Here is a 15,618-nt window from a genome sequence, read left to right on the forward strand (position 1 = left end):
GGTTAAAGCCATCAAAGATTGGCTACGACCGACGTTAGTCACGGAAGTACGAAGTTTCATCGGGTTTGCAAACTTCTACCGGATGTTCATCAGGAATTTTGGAGCGATCGCACGACCATTGTATGAGCTTACCAAGAAGAACACTAAGTTCCAATGGGAAGAGCGACACGAGCAAGCATTTACGTAGATTCGTGACGCTATTACCAAGGATCTAGTGCTGGTATTGCCAGACCCTAAGAAGCCATTTGAGGTGGAAACGGACGCTTCAGACTACGCCATCGGAGGACAGTTGGGACAACGAGACGAGCAAGGGAAGCTACATCCTATAGCCTTCTTTTCAAAGAAACTCGACGGACCACGTCTCAACTATCCAATCCACGACAAGGAACTACTTGCGATCGTCGAAGCTTTTAAGGAATGGCGACCATATCTTAGCGGCACGATCGAGCCAGTATAAGTGTATACGGATCATAAGAATCTGCGGTACTTCACGACGACGAAGGAGCTCAACGGACGACAAATACGATGGGCAGAATTCCTCGCGGAATTTAACTTTGAGATCCACTACAAGAAAGGCAAAGAAAACGCACGAGCGGACGCTTTAAGCCGACGAACGGATCATACGGAAGGACGAACGGAAACAACACCACCATTGTTCAAGGAATGAAAAGACGGAACGCTACATCACGAAACGTAGATACCCGTGGAAGATGATCCACTCGACTCGTTCCTGGAATGCTGCGCAATCTTTCGAGAAGAAAGGATCGACAAGGCACAGTATCAAGCAGCACCTGGACTAGTGGTACCTAGCGAAGTAGAGGAAAAAGATGGGAAACTCTGGTACCGAGGCAAAGCGTATATCCATAATAAAGACCAACAGCTACGAATGATTCGAGAACTCTACGAGTCGAAACTCGGAGGACACAAAGGAGTTACGAAGACTGTCGCACAAGTCAAGAAACACTACGACTTTCTATAATTAATGGTACAAGTCAAGGAAGTCGTATGAAACTGCGACATCTACAATCGAAGCAAGACGGCACGATACAAGCCGTACGGGCTACTTCAGCCACTGCCAACAGCTGACAAACCATAGAGTTCAGTTACGATAGACTTCATCACGAAACTACCAGAATCCAAGGACACGGCCACAGGAGTAATCTACGATAGTATTCTTACTATAGTAGATCGCCTAACTAAATGGGCATACTTCTTTCCTTACAAGGAGTCCTAGACAGCTAAACAGCTAGCAGACGTGATCTATTGGCAAGTTGCATTAGTGCACGCTTGGCCGCAAGAATGGATCACCGATAGAGACACCAAGTTTGCATCGAAGTTTTAGCAAGCGCTAATGTAACAATTAGGCGTTAACAGCAAACTGTCAACGGTATATCACCCGCAGACTGATAGACAAACGGAACGACTAAACCAAGTTATCGAGCAATACCTCCGCTCCTATGTTAACTACCAGTAGGATGACTAGGTCATGCTGTTACCGATAGTATAACTCGCTTATAACACGACGCCGACAGAAACGACCAAAGTCATACCGTTCTTTACGAACTACGGATACGAAGCAGACCTTAGGCAGGGACCAGAGGTCACAGTGCCAAGAGCGGCAGTCAAAGCAGAGCAGATGCACGCACTGCACGAGAAGCTTAAAAAGGAGCTCGAGTTTGTCAGAACCAGAATGAAGAACTACTACGACAAACACAGGCTCGAGGGACCTCGCCTAGAGAGGGGAGACAAAGTCTATCTGATCGCACGAAACCTGCGAACCAAACGACCAAGCACGAAGCTGGACTTCAAGAAGGTCGGACCCTTCGTTATCAAAGAACGAATTTCGACATCTAACTACCGACTATCGTTACCGTCATCCATGCGACTACAGACGGATGTTTTTCATATTTCACTTCTCGAACCAGCACCGAAAAACGCCAAGATCGCCACAAACATTGAAGCAGAAGACGAAGAGGAAGAATAGGACGTCGAGGAAATCCTGGATTCACGCATTATTAACAGGGAACTGTAGTATCTGGTCAAATGGCTTGATTTCGGAATAGAAGACAACTCATGGGAACCGGTCAAGAACCTAAACTGCCCTAAGAAACTGGAACAGTTCCACCGGAGGAATCCTGACCGACCACAGGGGCCGACTCAGGAACCCAACCGGCATCCAAGAAGGAAGAAGTACCGGTAGAAGCCGACTCCAGGGACAAGCCAACTGCTTCCTAGTCAATCACACTAAAGGCACCCGACGCCTACGCCTAACCTGTCAAATCCTATTCGTCCGACATCGGAACCACCACCCCGTCCTCCTCATCCAAACCCCGTATACCTCGACGAACGAATTCATCACTCTGGTCACACAACATTCGTTTTTGACGACGTAAACGCGTAAGGCGGCTTAAAGTTTGCTAAAGCAAATCTTCTGTCGCCAAAATTTCCTTCTCCAGCCTGTCTTGCTTACGCCAGTTACGTAATACTACGACCGGTTAGAACGGAAACAAGAGGACAAACAGAAGCCACTTACGGGAATCTGCTACGTTCGGCCTGTCGCAAGATTTTCCCTCACGCGTACAATTCAAGCACCTCTTAGAATTTCCCGACATAATACAACGCTTCTTAGGCATTGCGCGCCAATAGTTGGAGCATGGCATGGTTTCGGAACCGTCTCGCTCAATCGCAGCGACTAAGACACGACGTTCACGCGTTGTATCGCGACGGCGTTTCTTCACACGGTCAGCCATGGTGAACGGCGGAAGGGAGCAAGGGGGGGGGAACTCACAGGATCAAGTTATGAGAGGGAGTTAGCGCTATTTGAAACGGCCTAAGAGGGCTTTCGGGTCGAAAGCCTCGGAGGGAGGGCATCGTGTCACGGAAATATGTATGCAGATGCCGCCTGGGCCACCGGCACGGATAGGCCAATCAAGCCGAAAGGACGGGAAGAACCAATTATAACGTAGGGAGCATTGTGAGCCCCACCGTACGCTGGCTCACGATCACCAAGATTAGCGTAAAGTCACTGATCGCGATGAGCGGCTCACCAGGATCACTGACCAAGGACTGATCAAGGTGATCCGGGAAGGTTATATATATGTAGATAGTCACTCGTTCTGGTGGACTCTGGAGTTTACCAGTGATAGCAACTCTTCCTCACAATCATAGTACTTATAACAACCTTGTACTACTGTGAGAGAGACAACTATAGTGTTGTTGTGAACCCTTTGGCTTCACCGAATCCCTCAGACGACCTGTACACTTGTCCCGCACCGTTCACCTTCGTCTGAACCCTTTCAGAAGAAGTCTGAGCCGGGTTCGTCACACTGCTCCTTAGCTAAGGCTTAGTAGTTTACAAAGCTTAATATTAGGGTAGCCTTCTACTATATCTAGATTATAGAAGGAGATAAGTATTTAATAGTATTTCGAACCTAGTTTAGACTCTTTAAGTAGCTAGTCTATCCCTTTAGATTAATAGGTACACTTATAACTTTCTAGTAATATATTAATAATACCCTTAGTCTAATACTTAGAGACTTTATAATAGTATACCTTAATAATATCTTAATATATATAGTAGGTAATAGAAAGGATTATATAAAATGAGTTAGGGAAGTTCTCTAGAGACTATAAGTAGTAAGGTTAGCTCTTAACCTTAAGAAGTATATATTTGCTATAAAAGAAGTTAAATACCTTAGCTATATTATTAAAGCCGGTGCCTAAGTCTATCCTAACCTTAAGAAGCTTGCTACTATCCGTGATTAGGAGGCACTATAGAAAGTTTGAGGAGTATAGAGTTTCTTAAGGTTTGCTAACTTCTACCGCGACTTTATCCCTAACTTCTCTAAGATAACCGCGCCCCTAATATAGTTAACCCGTAAGAATACCCCGTTTCGGTAGGGAAAGGAGGAATAAGAGGCCTTTAAAGCCTTTAAGATAGCCTTTATCTCGGAGCTAATCCTAGTATAATAGGACCCTAAGAAGGAGATAGTTCTTAAGGTAGATTATTCCGGGACGGCCCTTAGTAGATGCCTTTCTTAATGGAGAGAAGACAGGGTTCTATATCCTATAGCCTATCATTCTACGAAGTTAACCCTAACTAAAAGGAATTATATAATCTATAATAAGGAATTACTTATAATTATCTCCTACTTAAAGGCTTAGTCGGTAGAGCTTTATAATATCGCGGCCCCTTTCTAAATCCTAACTAACTATAAGAACCTTAAATATTTTACCTAGCCCTATCTAATTAGCGAACGATAAGCTTAATAGGCTAAGATACTCTCTTACTTTAACTTTAAGCTCCAATATCGTCTCGGATTATAGGCATCTTATCCTAACGCCCTATCCTATTATAAATAAGACTTCCCTAAAGATATATAATATACTATATAACTTCTTCCTACTATCTAATTAGATACCTCTATTACCTTAGAGTTACTAGAAATATCTTACCTACCTAAGGGGAGTAACATTTTTACAGATAACTTACTTACGTCCCTCTAGAACGAGGGAGTTCTTAAGGATAAACATTATATATACTAACTCTAGGCTATCTAAGATAGGGCCTAGAAGTTCCCTAAAGAGGTAAATATAATATAAACCTAGATTATAGACTATTCTCTAAGTATATAAGGTACTCTTTAGTTCTAGGGAAGACTCTAGCTCCCTATATAGGAACCCCTTATTATTACTATCTTCTAACGAGTTTATAACTCTCCTATATTAGGTTACCTAGGGAGGAATAGGTTATTTAAGATACTCTAACGGGACTATTATTAGGATCTTATATCCTCCGATATAAAGCGGTTTACAAGGAACTATTATATATACTAAAGGGCTAAGGTATTACAGCAACTATAATAAGGACTCCTCTAACCCCTACCTATTACTAACCGCTTCTAGAAATAGATTTCTATCAACTTTATAGTCGACCTCCTAATACGAGAGAAGAACTTACCCTATTACCTTATAGTAATTACTAATCGGCTATCGAAATATATCTAACTCGAGGCTATATCTTCGATAGGGGCTAAAGCATATATACTCCGGTTCTAGGATATATAGTGGTAGTTTTATAAGTTTCTAATATAGATTATTACCAACTATAGCTTAGACTAGCTTAGCCAATTTTAGACTTCTCTCTATAAGATCGTTAGGATCGAATAGTTACTATTAATAGCCTATTACCCCTAAATAGACAAAGGTATAGAATATATAAACTAGGAGGTATAGACTATCCTATAGACTATCGTTTCCTTTGCCTAGTATGACTAGCCTAAACATCTTCCGATATATTAGCTTATAATTAATAACCGTAACTTAACGATAACCGGAACAAGCGTAAGTTACCTCCTCTATAGCTATAATATAAGTCCTATCTAGTTCGCTAACCTCCTAGACGCTCCCACTTCGACCCTATAAGGAAGGGCTATTAACTTCCTATACTACCTAAAAGAAGGTATAGAGTAGACCTAGGCTATTATCGTATATATATAGTAGCGCTAGTAAGAGAACGCTAATCGATCTCGACGTCCGGCTAAAAGGTTTAAGGTAGGGGATAAAGTATAGCTATCCTTATATAATATTAAAACTAACCGCCTAAGCTAGAAACTTAACTAGGTTAACATTAAATATAGGGTAGTAACGGTATTAATACTATTAACTATCACTTTAGATATTCCCTAGGGCCTATACCCTACCTTCTATATTAATCTAGTTAAGTATACTATATCTAACCTACTCCCCTTATAATGTATATTAGAGACTTACCCTAGCCTAGTATTAGAACTCTTATAGGATAGACTACTATAAGAAGAATATAAGGTAGAAGCGATCCTTATAGCTAAGAACATAAGGGGGAGAGAGAATTACTATAATATACTAGTAAAATAGAAGGGATATAACACCCTAACCTAGGAACTACTAGAAAACTTAGAGAATATTAAAGCGCTTAATGCCTTCGAATAAGAATAGGGGGATATATACCTAAATAATAGGCTAGTTATAAAGAGGAAACGTAAGGGAATATATAAGTAAACGGTCTAAAATTTCTATATATATAGGCAAACCTAGGGTAGATAGGTAGTAGCTACATTACAGATATACTAACCTAACTAATTATAAAACAAATATATATAATAATAATATATTATATACTTACTCCTCCTCCTCCTCCGAGTACCCTACCTCCTCCTCCTCCTCTATTATATCTTTAGGAGCTATAGGGGTAGGCTCCTTATAGTCATAGACCAGGTATAGTACGTACTCGGCTAGGGAGCTAGAATGTTAGGTATAGGCCCGGCCGAAGTCGATAGGAATAGGTATAGGGTACGTAGCGGTAGTATAGTAGGCCTAAGAGGTAGGCGAAGGCATGCCTAAAATATAAGCGACAAGGGCGGCGTTAGTATTAACTAAAGTTAATATATTCTTATTTATATACTATATCTAGCGTAGTATAGTGTCATTTTATACTATAACGTAGTATATAAGCTGCCCGGTAGCTTATAGGGTAGGGGTAGGGTCGGAGGTAATAGGGAGGGCATTACTATAGTAGGAGGGAGTATAGGGGTAGGCGACCAAGGCCTAGTCGTTACTATAGCAGCAGGGGGAGGCGGCCTAGGCAGGGGAGAAAGCGAGCCGGGCAGGGGAATGGTTAGCCTATATAGCCTCTATAATTATAGTAAAGGAACGTACTAAGGTAGCAAACGTAGGTATAAAGACTACCTTATACGTACTATAGGTTACGATCTTTAGCTAGGGGGGGGTCTCTAGGGCTATACCCTTATTATAATAGTATATAATCTTATAGATACCTATATATAAACGTAGATTATTTGCCTATAATTATAGGTCCTAAACGTAAGGATTATAGGTAGAATAGTATATTATATAGGATATACTATAACTAGGGACGTATATAACATTATTATTACTTAGAATATAGTAAATATAATTAAAATAATACTATATCTTCTTACGTAGGAGTTTAAACTCCTTATTAGAGGAGTTACCCTTAATGGTAAACCTATTAAGGGAAATGTTCTAGTTTTTATACTAAAATTTAGGTAGTTAGTAGGGACCTAGTATACGTATATAGTAGCTATAATTAGGAAAATAAAAGGGAAAACTTACGTTACGATCTTCGTTCTTATTACTACTAGGACGGCAGCTACTACTACTACTACTAAGTAAGCCAATAGCGATAGACATTCTAAATAAAAAAAAAAAAAAATTTAGGGGTACGATATAGGTATAGGCAATGGGATAGTACACGGTTAAGCGTAGGTAAGGAGGGATTTATAGGTTATAAAAAGAGAAGAAGTAGGAGTTAGAGGGAGGGAGAGGAGGAATTTATACACGTTCGAGGAGTAGGGCTAGGGGAGTACGTATAGGACCCGAACAAAGACTAGGCCCTACTTCGAACTTAAATAAAGGCCGGGACCTATATAGTATCAAAACAAAGACTAGGACCTATATAGGACCTAAATAAAGCTAGACCGTATATATAGACCGCTGGCATATGTAGGACCTGTCACTACGGTAATACTAGGTAGACCTACCCGAGCATCCGACTAGAAAAAGAGGGGGGGTATGTCATAGGCCCGGGCTCTACCTAGGCTAATCGATAACAGGCTATACCCGGTTTTGGACCGGACCTATATACATTCGTAGGGCGTTTATAGGGTACGCGCTTAGTACCTGGTTAGGCTCTAACCTAACGCCTAACCGGACCCTAACCGGAGTATATACGTATTCTCTATATTAGGAAATGGAACCCCTTCTAGTACCTATACTTACTTTCTCTTCTTTCTTCCCTTAAGGTAGTTAAATAAAACATTGTATGCTTATCTGTAGTTGCTATAAGGCTAGTATATTATAACTAGGTAGATATCGGTTCCCTTTAGCTATAGCTAGTATATATAATATTATAACTAGTGATAGACTAAGCTTAGAAGATTACTAATATTAGCCTACTTTGGCTAGATACTAATTAAAAGATTATAAATAGTTAGCTAATCTTCTATTATAAAAAGATCTATTATTATACTAATATTAATCTCTAGATTAAATATATCTATAATATAGTTAGAGGAAATATATCTAAAGAGCTTCTCCTATAAAATGACCTATAGGTATTATTCTATAGGTTAGCCTTATAATAGTATAAGTAATAACTATTACTAACCGAGAAGGAGACCTTATATTTAAGTATAGAGATATAGCTTTAGAGGATTAAGGAACGATTTAGTATCTAGTTTAACCAAGTAAGTCAATAGCTAGTTTAGAATAGCTATATTAAAGATAACCTAGTAGTAGGTAAATCTATCTATAAATTTGCTATAGATCTCTTCTACTATACCTAAGTCTAGGGAGATAAGACAAACCACTAGCTCCTAATCAGACTCTAGTTAGCGATAACTCCCTTACTCTATAAGCTCTACCCTAAGCTATATAAGATAGATACCATTAACTAGTACCTCCTCTATACCTCTAAAAAACAGGAAGCTCTTTTAGAAGAACTTAGAGCCGAAAAGAGGTTAAGGAAAGTAGCTATATTTAATGTCAATAAAACCTTAGATAAGGCTAATAGTAATAATAATAATAATACTAATAAGGAATAAGCTAATTGGTTATATACTAACCCCTAAAAGGATAGTTAAGGTTAGTAGTACTAGACTAACCGTTATAGGAGAAGGGAGGAATAGAAATATAGGTATCTCCTATAAGAGGAGCGATTCTAAAGCTATAACTAGGAGTCTCGACTAAAGGAGCATAATAACTAAGTCAGAAATAGCCGCCTATAGGGCACTAGAGCCTAGGAAAAGGGTAGATATAGCGACTAGAATCCTTACTTTAGACGGTTCTACTACTATAGCCAAAAACGTATTAACAAGGATAATACCTACTATTACTATAATACTATAATAATATCTAGTAAGGATAAGAAAGCTAAAGCTAAATATAAGGAGCTTAAAGCTACTAGCTATCTCCTAATTAGTAACTATAAATCCGAGACTAATAGAGATAGTAGTAATAGAGAGGTATACTTCTTTAGCACCACTAAGGAAAACTATATCTAGGAAGACAGCAATGTCTATAGGCTTTATAAATAGTCATTTGCAAGCCAAGGAGCGTTATACCACTACCTATGTTAGGATTATAGAAAGAAACTATACCTACCTAAACTACCAAAGGAGGACCTTCCCTAGGTAGAGCAGGACTTCGTAGAAGGAGCGGCTATACCATTAGAATTAACCGAAGAACTATAATAATAGGAAACCGTACTCCTCTCCTTCGAACCTAGCTAAGTAGTAGAAGCCAACCCGAGTATAGAAATACCCTTCTACCGGCTAAAGAAGACGTCTTACCTATATATTCCGGTTCGAGCTAACCTAGGAGACTAGACTACAGACATCTATTTCAATATAGGTAGTTTAACTAACCTAGTTAACCAGATATAGATTACCTAATAGGTAAAGAATCCCTAATAGATTAAGGGCAAACCCTATACCCTTAAGGGAGTTAATTCGAAGACTAGGATTAGTAAATAGGTCAAATTTGACTTCTATATCCTAGGGGAAGCTAGGAATATACCTATTAATAGGTATATTTATATTATAGCTAATATTATCGATGAACTTACTCCGAAGATACTACTAGGTACCGACTTTATAACTACTTATAGTATTAAGATTAACTTTATTAAGGGTATCTATACCTTTAGATCATTAGCTAATATAAAGGTCTATAGGGATATTATAAAAAAGAACCCTAAGCCTATATCTTGGAAAGTTACCACCGCCTAGTATACTATTATACCTATATACTCTACCTAGCTACTTAAGATATACTTTATTCTATTGCCTAATAACCTCCTAGAGAACAAGTGCTTCCACTTTACCGCCAGCCAAGAAGGAATCTAAGACGCTATAATTACCTAGTATACCCTAAGGGTAGTAATCGTCTGAAATAACACTAATGCCCCTATGATTATCCGAAAAGGGGACAAGGTTAGCTATCTATTAGAATACTCGGGAGAGGACACTACTATATAGATTAGTATAATAGATATAAAAGATATATAGGCTAAGGTTTAGGATAGAATTACTAAGCAAGAGCTAAAGAGGAGGTTAGAAGAAGCCTAGTATATATACTACTAGGAAAAAGCCGATGGTGACTAGGAACTTCTACCACTAAATAGGATAAGTTTTTATACCTTATTATATAGTATCGAGAAACCTGACGACATTCTAGCTATCAAAAGCAAGGATAGCGTTAGTATAGCTAATGTAAATCCTAAATTTACACTTAAGGTAAAGGAACTTCTAGATAAATATGACCTCTATTAGGACAGGGGAATCATACTAATGCTAGAGTACTAGAAGATATAGATTAATCTAGTTAACAGATAGTAAAAGCAAGTCTATATAGCTAGACTATACCTAATAGGGCTTAAAGACTATAAAGCCCTTAATAAGCATTATAACTAACTCTAGGCATCTAGAAGATTTACTTTTATAGATAAACCTACCCTAATTATATACCTAGCCTTTATTATATAGAGGAAAGTTTCTAAAAAGCCTGGGGTAGAGGTTAAGAAAAGCCGAAGTATAGTTAACCTATAACCATTAAATGTAATTATAGTCCTAGATATTTATCCCCTACCTAACTAGGATAACATTATAGCCACTATAGTCGGTAATAAATTCTTTATAGCCTTAGATATATTAGGATTTTTCTACTAGCTCCCTATAGCTAAGGAGTATAGTAACCGTATAGTCGTTATAAGCTACCGTAGCCTAGAAAAATCAAACGTAGTACTTATAGGTTTCAAGAATATACTAGCCTTTATATAATGCTATATAGATAGACTTTTCCTAAAACACCGCCATTTTATTAGGGTATATATTAACGATATCATTATCTTTAGCAAAACCAAGGAAGAATACCTTAAATATCTATATACCGTTTATAAAATCCTTGATAAGGCCTATATATATATTGGTATACCTAAATCATTTACAGGCTACCCGGCTATAAGGCTCCTTAGGTACATTATAAATAGCGAAGGCATTACTAAAACCGACAACCGTATTACTACCTTTAAGAAGCTAAAGTTCCTAGATACACTTGACAGTCTAGAGCATTACCTTAGAATAGCTAGATAGCTTAGGAAGGGCATTCCGTGGTTTAATACAAAAGTAAGACTACTTTAGGTATAGAAGACGGCGCTAATAGCTATAGTATAGAAAGAAGGAAAACTTAAGCCTAGGAAAGCTAAAAGAGCCTAGAAAGCGGTTACTTCTACTATCAAGTTTACCCTAACTAAGGAAGAACTCGAATCCTTCAGGTTGCTCTAGGAACACTTATATAACTAGGAGTTTCTCTATTACCACTGCCTAGAAAAACCACTATTCCTTAAGTTAGATACCTATTATAACGGCTATAGTATTATCGCTTTCTAGCTTAAGGGCGACTAGGATAGTGAGAAAATCCCTAGTAGGGATATTCCTTTAAGTGAAGTATAGCCTATCCTATTTATGTCAAGAGCGACTACTAATGTAGAAAAGCGCTATAGATCTATAGAGGCAGAAATTACTATACTTGTCTAGGTAATTAGGAAACTCTAGAAGATAGTATAATTAAATAGGTACCTAGTTAACGTTCTTACTAACTATATACCGACGAAAGGGATTATAAAGTATATATCCCTAATTATAATAGATCTAGCTAAGGCTAACCTCAAATTAGCTAATGTTACTAACTATCTATCTAGATTTAACCTTAATATCTTTTACATCCCTAGGACCCTAAATATAGTACCTAATACGCTATTAAGGTTACCTACCTAGGAATAAGAAGACCTAAAGGTTAAAGATAGCCTGACCGATAAGCTTAGGAATATCTAAAGCGATTACTAGGATACTAAGACCTTTATAGTAGATATAATTATTATAGAACCGGTGCTTAGTGACGAATTTAGGGCTAGAATTATTACTAGCTACCCTAAGGACCGGAAATATAGACCTATCTACTAAGCCCTTTACGAAAACAAGAAAGACTTGGTTAGAAATAACTATACCAGAGCTAGAAAACACAAATGGCCAAAACTACCTATAGGACCGTTCGAACTTTCGAACGGACTGCTTTTCTATATAGATTTTAACGGCACTAGAAGACTTTACCTCCTAGAAAACTATATTAACTAAATCCTTCAGGTGGTTTACGATAATATATATTATTTCGGTAAAAATAAGATGATAAATAAGCTTATAGCTATTTATTTCCATAGGAAGGCCTAGAAGGTTTCAAAGTTCGTATAATACTACAAGGTATATTAGGTAAACTTAACTAACTATAACCTACCGCTAAGGGAACTCTAGCCTATTCGTACCTAGCTAATACTATTCTATACGGTAGCTATAGACTTTATCACCGACTTGCCGCTAGCGCTAACTACCGGTACCCTCTGGTCACTTAAAGGCCATACCTTAGCAGATACCCTCTATACTATAACCTATAAGTTTAGTAAGAAGAAGCTTCTTATAGCCGGCTACTAGACATATATAGCTAAAGAATAGGTAACGGTTCTTCTAAGGACCTAGATATTTACCAACTAGGGAATACTAGCCCAAATCATTAGTAATCGTAACCCTAAATTTATATCTAACCTATAGAAGGAAATCTTCTTACTACTAGGAACCAAGCTACTGTTTTCTATGGCCTACCACCCTTAGACTAATAGATAGTCCGAACGAACGAACCAAACCGTAGAAATCGCCTTACGGATAAACTTTACGGTAAATTCTAACCGCTTATAGGTTAAAATCCTACCGGCCTTATAGCATTACCTTAATAATACGCTAGTTACTAGTATTAGGAGGTCCCTAAATAAGCTAGTATATAGATTTAAACTATACTTAGTACTAGATATCCTAAGCAAGAAAACTACTAGAACTAGTAGGCATAAGGCCTTAGAAATCTTATATAAGTAATACTAGGCTAAAGCTAGTAAAATGATTAATTAGGCTATAGCATTAGCCAAATTACGGTATAACTAGAGGTATATACCTACTAAATTCGAAGTTAGGGATACCATTTAGCTATAACTATATAAGGGATACCATTTACCTAGTAAACCTAATAGAAAATGGTTAGCCTAGAGGGTAGGACCGTTTAAAATCAAGCGATAGGTAGGAAAACTAGCTTACAAGCTAGATTTTCCTAAATCCTAGAAGGTCTATCCGGTTGTATCTGTCGCCTAACTCTACCACGTTAAACAAGGTCCTAATCCATTCAAAAGAACCACGCTACTACCATAGCTAATTCTAGTTAATAGTAAAGAATACTAGCAGATCGAGAAGATTATCGACTACTATATATGTAGAAAGAAGCGCCTAAGGGTTAAATACCTTGTTCGCTAGCTCGGATTTAATATAAAGGACGATTAGTAGCTTCCCTAGAGTAAATTAGAGGCCACTTCTAGCGAATTGATCTAGGAATATATAAATTGCCGTTAGATTTAACCGCTACCTAGAAAGAAACAAGGCCGACCCCTAAAGTAGAAGACTTCTAATTAGACCTAGGGTATTATACCTAGCTAGGAAGAAGCTAAATAATACCTAGAGATATATACCTTTAATAGGCTACCCTAAATCTATTTTAACACTAGAAAACCTATTATTATTCCTTATACTATTATCTTTATTACTACTTTTATTCTAAACTCTACTATTTACTATATATAGGCTACTTTAAACTACGTATCTCGCTTAGTTAGCTATTAAATAACCTAACTATTTAGTAAACAGGGCTAAATAACCTACCTATTTAATATAGTAAGGCTAAATACCAATAGCTTAAGCCTTCTTTTATCCTATCTTTAAAAGCCCTGCCTAAAAACTATAAAAACCCCTAGATTTCCTACTATTTTCTAGTTTTTCGAACCTCTTCAATTCTTCTATAATTTCTTTAATAATTACCTCTTTTCTAACCTTCAAACTCTTTAACGCTAGCCTTTTCTATCAATATAACTATATAGCTATCTCCTATAGCTTATATACCACCATTTCTATTAAAAGGAGGCCTTAGAGAGTATTTTCCTACCGCCTTTTACCTCATTCTATTATATATATAAGAAAACCACTCACTTTCGCGACTTTTACTAAATTTGTCAACCTAGAATAGCTTAGTCCTATTAGTTATAATGGCCAAGTCTAGAAGCAAAGCTAGAAAAAGCGATAAACAGGCTACCAAAGGCGCCTAAGGCTCTATAGCGGCAGTAGCAGCTATAGTAATAAGCCTAGCCACTAGAAATAAGCCTCCGGTTAGCTAGTAAGATATACCTATATTATAGTTAGCAATAGTAACCGAAGCAGCCGACACCCTAGTTACCACGTTTACGCCTATTAATCGGCAGAAGAAGTAGACGGCTATAGAGGCGTCTAACTAGGTATAGGCTATACCTATACCTACACTAGGTATATACTCTAGCCCTATAAGCGAAAACAATACCCTGGCGGATAGTAATGTCTAAGATCTCCTTAAGAACCTAGACATAATACTAGAAAGCAATATAGGCTTTATAGCTAACCTAGGTGCCGAAGAGGAATTCCGTAATGACCTAGTAACGGGTAGCCTGGTCCGAGTACGCCGTAAAGAGGTGGCTATAGCCTTCGAGGGCAAAGACCCTAATATACTATAGTATAACCTATAGTGTATACCCCTTCGAGTCGCTAATGCCCCTCGTGATATTACCTATAACACTTTTGGCCCTCTATATCTATAGTTTCCGGAGGATGCTATAATCGAATAGTATTACGATAGTAAGATAGGCGCTATAGCCTAAGTCCCTAGAAGCGTGATCAATACGGTCTGTACTAGTAAGAGCAAGTATAAGGTAGTTTACCTACTAGCTATATACTACTTTGTTAATAGCTACTAGTTATAGGGAGAGTAAATGACTATAGCTAACTATAAGACCTTCTATAGTATAGATAAGGATAATACTACTAAGATTCCCTATTTAGAGGCCAAATTTGCCTTTATCAAGATCAAGGGTAAAATAAAGGTAATACTATTTAATATTATTATAGGTACCTCTATTATAGTCGACCTATATAAAGCTACTAATAGTAATAATAACTATATTACATTAGCACTGTTTTTCGCCAAGTATTATAAGACCTTAAACCTATAGGGAGGATTCTAGCCTTATACTACTAACGGTAATATAGTATATAAGATAGGGGGTACCTATATAGTCACATACGCCTAACGTATTAATAAAACTAGGTAGGTCCCTATCGATATAATCAAGGTATACTAGTATAAGTAGCTAGCTAACGCCTTCCCTAACATTCCTATAGATGAGAATACTATACTAACCCCTTTATCGCTAATCAAGGTCGCTATTACTAAGGTATAGGATATAGTAAATAAGAAGAGGCCTCTAACGCTACTAGCTACATGCTAGGCAATTCCGACGCTCGAGCCTACTAACTTCCTATCCTATAAATCGGATATAGCTTAACTAGAGTAGGACTACTAAAAGTCCGGCCCTACTGACGCCATCTAAGACACGACTATATACCTACATATATATACTAGCTTACC

The sequence above is a fragment of the Thermothelomyces heterothallicus genome, assembly GCF_042370625.1.
Source record: "Thermothelomyces heterothallicus CBS 202.75 unplaced genomic scaffold P884_scaffold_1, whole genome shotgun sequence".
Classification (NCBI taxonomy): domain Eukaryota; kingdom Fungi; phylum Ascomycota; class Sordariomycetes; order Sordariales; family Chaetomiaceae; genus Thermothelomyces; species Thermothelomyces heterothallicus.